The following is a 6,772-nucleotide window of genomic DNA, read 5'->3' as shown; positions in this document are numbered from 1 at the left end:
GTCTGTAGTAAGACCTTTCTTCTGCTTTTGATCATCATTCATTCATTCAGATATGCCCTAGAATGAATGGGATTCACCAGGCTAACCCAAACTAAGAGAATGTTTCTGTGTATAACTAAGTATAAACAGTTCCCCTGAAAGCTTGTGAACCCGTTGCTATTTACTTGACAATACTTATATATGTAAAAATAATACAAATGCTGTTTTAAGTTATTATGTACCACAATGATTGTCTACTATAAGAATTGTTAATCTCTAACATATTGTGTATGTTTGCTATAAGTATGTTCTATTTTTTTCTCTTCTCTCATGTACTGTATTGTATTGTGAAGCTTTTCTCCCTGGGCCTCCATTGAAAATGGACCTGTGTCCAGTCGAACTTTCCCGGTAGACAAATGTAAAATAAAATAAATAAATAATAAACAGGAGTTTCACAATCTTAGAAGCAGACTTTCAATCTCCAAACATTAGAATCATAGTACCAACCTGCAAAAATCATGGTAGAGGGTGAGAAATTGGATCCATTTCTTATTATTCAGGGAAAATAACTTTATTGCTCTTGTCTAACTATACCATGCTCTACAGTCAAAATGGAGAACAGCTCTTTCCCATCCTCATTACCATTATTGTTCTGTATAATTCATGATTATCACTAATGCACTACACATTTCTTCCTTAGGAATTTGTTGCACATATGCATATTATTTATCTGTTCAAATACTGTTATCTGACAGGTGGCTGAAATGTCTAAAATGTTTAATTTAGTCAAATTTTTCATTTGTTATAGCAAACACACTACCACTCTTTTGCCTTGCACTATCTGGATTCCTAGTAAAACTACAAAAATGAATAAATAACTGCCTCCTGGCAAAAAACTGGAAAGGCTTTTACTGGCTTAACTGTCTGCCACATGTGCCACAATCTACTTGGAAGCAAGTATGGATTTGTGAGAGTTTGGTGGGATCGAACAGGACTTGTTTCATTACAGAATGCTCTTAATATACCATTTTTTTTATCTCTGAGGCGTAATGCTCAAATCTTTTTCACACTGTCTGCCATGACACAGTGGCCTCATACTATGAGTCCACAAAGGGCAGGATTACAGCACTGTGGGGTACGTATGCCTACATGCATCTGCCCCAATGTCTTACCATAGAATGATAATAGAAAAAATGACATATGGGCAGTACATTTTTCATAAAGTTCTACTCTCTCCCCAGCTGGTCTTGTTGCCACCTAGCTGTCAAATCGAATGTGGGTTTATACATGTGAGGGAAGTGATATTTTTCCTCTTGGTTCCAGTATGAGGCAAAAACGCTTGGTGACATTGCTTCACTGAGTAACTTAATGTTGTTGTTATTTGCAGGAAGCTATCAAAGAACTGTCAGTTTCTTCTATAAGAAAATAAATGCTGAAAAAATATATGGAAATAATAAAATGTAGAAGGACTCTGTATCTGATGTACCACTTCCTTTTACATTTTGCCAAATGAAAAGTGGAGTCACACACTGGCATAAGAGAGGTTGAACCTGTACCATGTGGCTTAACAAATATGCAGAACTGGATATTATGGTCGTAAAAGTAGACATCTTATGAGTACCCTTAAATGTTGCCACAGACTCCCGGAGTATCAAGTTACTAGAATAATCTCATGTTTGCTGTGTAAAGAACCAAGTCGTACCACCAATAAACTGCTGTACAGTTACTACTAGCATTTGACTTTAACCTTTCCCTCTCCCAGCAAGTCTGTGATGTACCCAAAGAACTTCCTTCTCACCTTACTCAACTGATCTATTTTTACATATCTTGCTAGGTGATGTATCTGTGGCATTATCATTACCCAAATTACCTTTTATATATCTTGTCAATGGTCCTTCTCCCTGGTTCCATTTATCTAACCTTCCAAAAGTTCCTTCATTTAGGTTCTGTATGTTGTTGCCCCTTGTTTCATCAACTGTAGGGAAAGCCTTCTCCGTACTTCTGACACCACTGGTAGTTCGTAAATGACATGGCTACTCTCCCTCAATATGCCACAAGCTTGTTTGGATGGAACTTTAGCTCTTATCCCTCCCCCAAATCTATAAATATATACAGCAATCCACCCTGGCATTGTGTCTGTCTCTAGAATGGATAATATGCTAAACTTCACAGTATTATAGGAGAGCTTATGAATTTGGAGGAGGGGTTAGAAAGTGAATAAAGATTTCTCATTAGCTGTAAATGGATTTTAATAGATTTGGATAACTGCATGTCTGCAATGAATGTTATCCTTAGTATACCACATAAGATGAAAGACAGAAGTGAAAGTGATGTTCCAGCCAGAAAAGTATCCCTTTGATCTGTGATGTCAACCAGCCAACATTCAAAAAGTCACATTTAAACATCAGAGGATGATTTTTTCAGGATGCCCTTTACTTTAAATAATGTTTGTAGTTTGTTAGGGACCATATGTGAAATCTGCCTTTTTATGCCCTTCATTTCTGACTTGTGCAAAACAATCGGCAAATGTAAGTGCTTTATACACACACACACACACACATATATATATATATATATATATATATATATATATATATATATATATATATATATATATATATATATATATATATATATATATATATCAGAATCATCTGTCATATTATTTATGAAAAATGAAAGAAGAGATAGGAACATATTCAGACAGCTTTAACATGTAAGTTAAACAGAATATGTTTGATATTAGAACTTTTAAAACATAGGACATGAATAATAATAATGTTACAACAATGTACTGCATACTGAAATGGTTCTGCTCTTTAAATATAATGAACCTCTGCTGTGGTGACAAAGTTTGGTCTAGATGAAAAAAGGAACATGAGATGCTAGAACCAAACTAATCCAAGAATAAGGCAAGTTTAGTATGGGTGCCAGTAATCAGTGGGTTCAGTCTAGAGCATAATGAATTACCACAGCAGTAAAAAATATTCAGTTAGTCATTAAACTCTGCATGCCCCCCAACAAGCTACATTCCTCTTCATAATGTGCAGTTCTTCTACATTTTAACAATAATAGCTTAAGTCATTATAATAAAATGCCTAAACCATTGTAATCCCACTTTAGATATTCAAGTGTTTCTGGTGCCAAACTCCCAAATCATAATTGCTTATTTTCTTATGGAGTTATCCAGGCCCTTAATACCACTGAAGCATCTTTGTGTACCTTGTAACATCTAGGTCTCAAAAGGGGGCAATCCGATGCCATGAATAAATAATCTGCACCGGGAGAGAATTATTTTCAGCATGAATAAGGATCATCTCATCTAATACTGCATTTTAGATAAAGACCAGAGGGTACTTTTCAGATATTTACAGCAAACTGTACAAAATCCATGGAGAGACAAGAAAGTGAGCAGTTGAAAGCCATAAGAGTCAGTGCTGTGGACAGTTTAGTTCCATGCTTTTATCAATAACAGTTGTTGTTGTTGTGTCTTTCGGCATTTCCCAGTTAGGAGTTGCCACAGTGTAACACTGGTCCGCTAATGATTGGCAGTAGATTTTTACGTGCCGAGTTGCCGGCCCTGACGCACAACCTTCAACGAAGGTACGCCCATTCACGCATGTCTCCACACAGTAGGCGCTCTAGCTGATAATCGAACAGGACAACGTCTTACTGTGAGGTGACAATGCTACCGCAGCACCACTGAAAATCATGAATGAAAGCTATTCCTATCAGCAGGTGTTATTAAAAGCCGCAGATATGAGGATAAATTGAAGGAGGTTAATAAAATAAGAAAGGATCATAAATATCTGCAAATCATCAGGTCATCTGGCAAGTGAGTTTCAACACTAACAATTGTATAATTGTGAGTTTGAGTCACATTAACTCCTACACATGAACAGGGAACATACTGACCACCACAACAAAAGACAGAGACTGACAGAGACTGAACCATTATCATATCTGATGACCTAAAATGATCAGCATCAAAATGCAAAGAAGCAGGCAATCCTAACTTCAGGGTGTGTAGCAAATAGGAAAGTGGATACAGATGGTAGTGTCTTTTTATGTGTTCAAGAGATAATGCACCTGGAATAACAGATGAAAAAGACATAATCCGGTTAGTGGAAGTAAATGTGGTAGACTAACTGCATCACATGCAAGGAGACACAATTAAAGAAGAAGTCTTGCAGCCTGCTGATTCTGCAGTAGTATGCCAACATCCAGTTTAGTTTATCTAACAAAAGCTTAAAATTGCAGTTTCTATAAACTGTTTTAATACAAAACTTGTGATAGATCTTATTTATATTTGCTCCCTTTATTTGGTATATTGTGCGATGCTGCACAGCAGAGTTAAAGTGTGTGGCAGTACACAATGCTGAAATGTATGCTACTAGCCATTAATGAAAGGATCCTATACTATTGTTTAAAATCAAACTAATTTAAACACAACTGCACTGTAAAATTTTCTGGTAATTAATGCAGAGGATTAAGGCTATGAACTACTAACAACCTGCTTCCTGTAGTCCAAGGTGTCATTCCATCATCCTCAGTTTGCCTAATGTACGAATATGAGCAAGTCAGTAGTGCAACAGGTAGCACCCTCGCCTTTGGAGAAGAAGATTGTGGATTCCATTCCCACACAAGGTGTACGGATTGCTGAGGCTGAAGTGCCGCATAAGGGATGGTGCTATACTCCTGAGTGTAAAATCCTTCAGATGAGATGTGAAATTGAGGTCCCACCTACATGAGTTGATGAAAAAGATCCCACAACACCTATTGAAAAGAGTAGGAGTCTTTTATTTATATACAAAATGAACTCTTATTTACAAAATATTTACATATTTATAACTATTTACAAGTGTAAAAAGACATAGATGCAAATCTGTTGACATGATCATACTAAATGGTCATCCCTTTTAGACCACCAACTCCTTTTTCCATAGCCACCATCTGATTTTACTTAATATTGTTGCTAAACTCCATTTACCACTAAAGATAATTTAATTTATTCTTTCATTCCATATCACCCATATAACATAAAATAACTTTTTATCTATTCTTTTAACACATTCTTTACTTCTGTCCTTATATCTATATATAATCATATCCACATCTACTTTATCCACTTCTTTTATATCTTCAAAAAATCTTTACATAGTTTTTCAAATAACTTTTTACTCTTTTACATTTCAAAAACACTTGTTCTGTAGTTTCTTCTTTTTGACAATATAAACATATTCTATCACTTTTTTGCTTATATGGCATATTTTCTTTTACTGGAAATTTATCTATTACCGGTTTCCATAAAAAATCTTGACATTCTACTTTCTGATTACACTACTTGCTTCTTATTTTATTGCTCTAATTTTTTCATCTGTTTAGATTTCCCCATGGTTTTACATAGTAATGTTTTATCATTACATTCCTATACCATACTTTTCTATCTTCATCTGTGTTCGAATATTAGATACTGTTATCAGTGCTAGCATGACTGGCTGACGTTTTGTAAATAATTGTAAATCACCTGGTGGTACATATGCCAGCATGGCTAGCTATAATTTTGTAAATAAATTTGTGTCTTTTGATTGTCACTCTGATTTGTGCAGGATGTTTGGGTGTCAGACAGTATTCTTCTGGTTGACCAGATATACATGTTTCTTTTTTAAAGAGAATTCTGAATGTATGTTATGCCAGAGTCAGCTGACCTAAATGTGATGTCATTGTGTGCCAGACCTGGAAGAATAGAATCTCAGAGTAGAATTTTCATATCAGCTTCTTCTTACTTTTAAAATTCTGCAGTAAAAGCAGGTTCTTAGTTAATGTTCAGTAGTAGTAGTACTAGTAGTACCATTGCTTCAGTTGTTTCCAGAGTTATTCAGTTGTTTCCAGAGTAATTGTTCCAGTCGCTGAGGATAGACAACAGCCTGGAGTGTGGGTGGGCATAATTCCTCATCCTGCCTTGCAGAAGTAAGAATAAAATCTTGCCTTGCTGAGTTATTTAGATTAGATAGGATAGGGACAGTTAATCTTCAGACAGTCAGGAAACTACAGCTAGTTAGAGGTTTTCTAAAATCAATGTGAGATCTATCCTACAGTATTATATTAATATTTTCTGTTTGTGGAACTCTGATGTTTATTAGAATCAGTTATTCAGTATTTTCATGTTTAAATCCTTTTATTTATTATTAAATGTTTTACTGCATCTCATTGTGGCAGGTTATTTAGTTAATGTTTTTAATATCTTGAGAGTGTTTATGCTTATTGTGATAACACCAGGGCCACTCCCAACAAGCCTTACTGCTTGGGATACATGCTACCATTTGTTTCAATATCTATTTTATCCAATATAATTGAGCACCACTTTTGAAGGATATTATGGTATTTGACTGGTGGCCGCCATTACCTTATAATTTGTGCAAAGAAACACAGCAGGTATATCTGTGTCAATCTTTGCCAAGAGAGATATTTAAGAGTGAATGTATCAGATACATAGAACTGGGATGCAGTGCTCTGCAATGGTTAGTGAGGAGACTCATTTGGGGACCTGGAGTGAAACATATAGTCCAGTCCCAGGTTTGGAACCTATTCCTGGTGTACTCTTAGGGGAAATTGTGTATTTCTATACCTCCTTTTAGTGACACCCTTTACCAGACACAGTGACGAGGATTGAGACTCCTTAGTTACTGCCCAAGGGTAAAGAGGGCTTGTCACATTTTGTATCATCAATTTATTATTTTCCATACAAATATTTTCATTGGTAATGTTTTATTTCCTCATTTATGAACTCTTT

The sequence above is a fragment of the Protopterus annectens genome, chromosome 13.part0 (assembly GCF_019279795.1).
Source record: "Protopterus annectens isolate FY-2018-M chromosome 13.part0, PAN1.0, whole genome shotgun sequence".
In the NCBI taxonomy this organism is placed as follows: Eukaryota; Metazoa; Chordata; order Ceratodontiformes; family Protopteridae; genus Protopterus; species Protopterus annectens.
Note: the sequence above shows the minus strand (reverse complement) of the source record.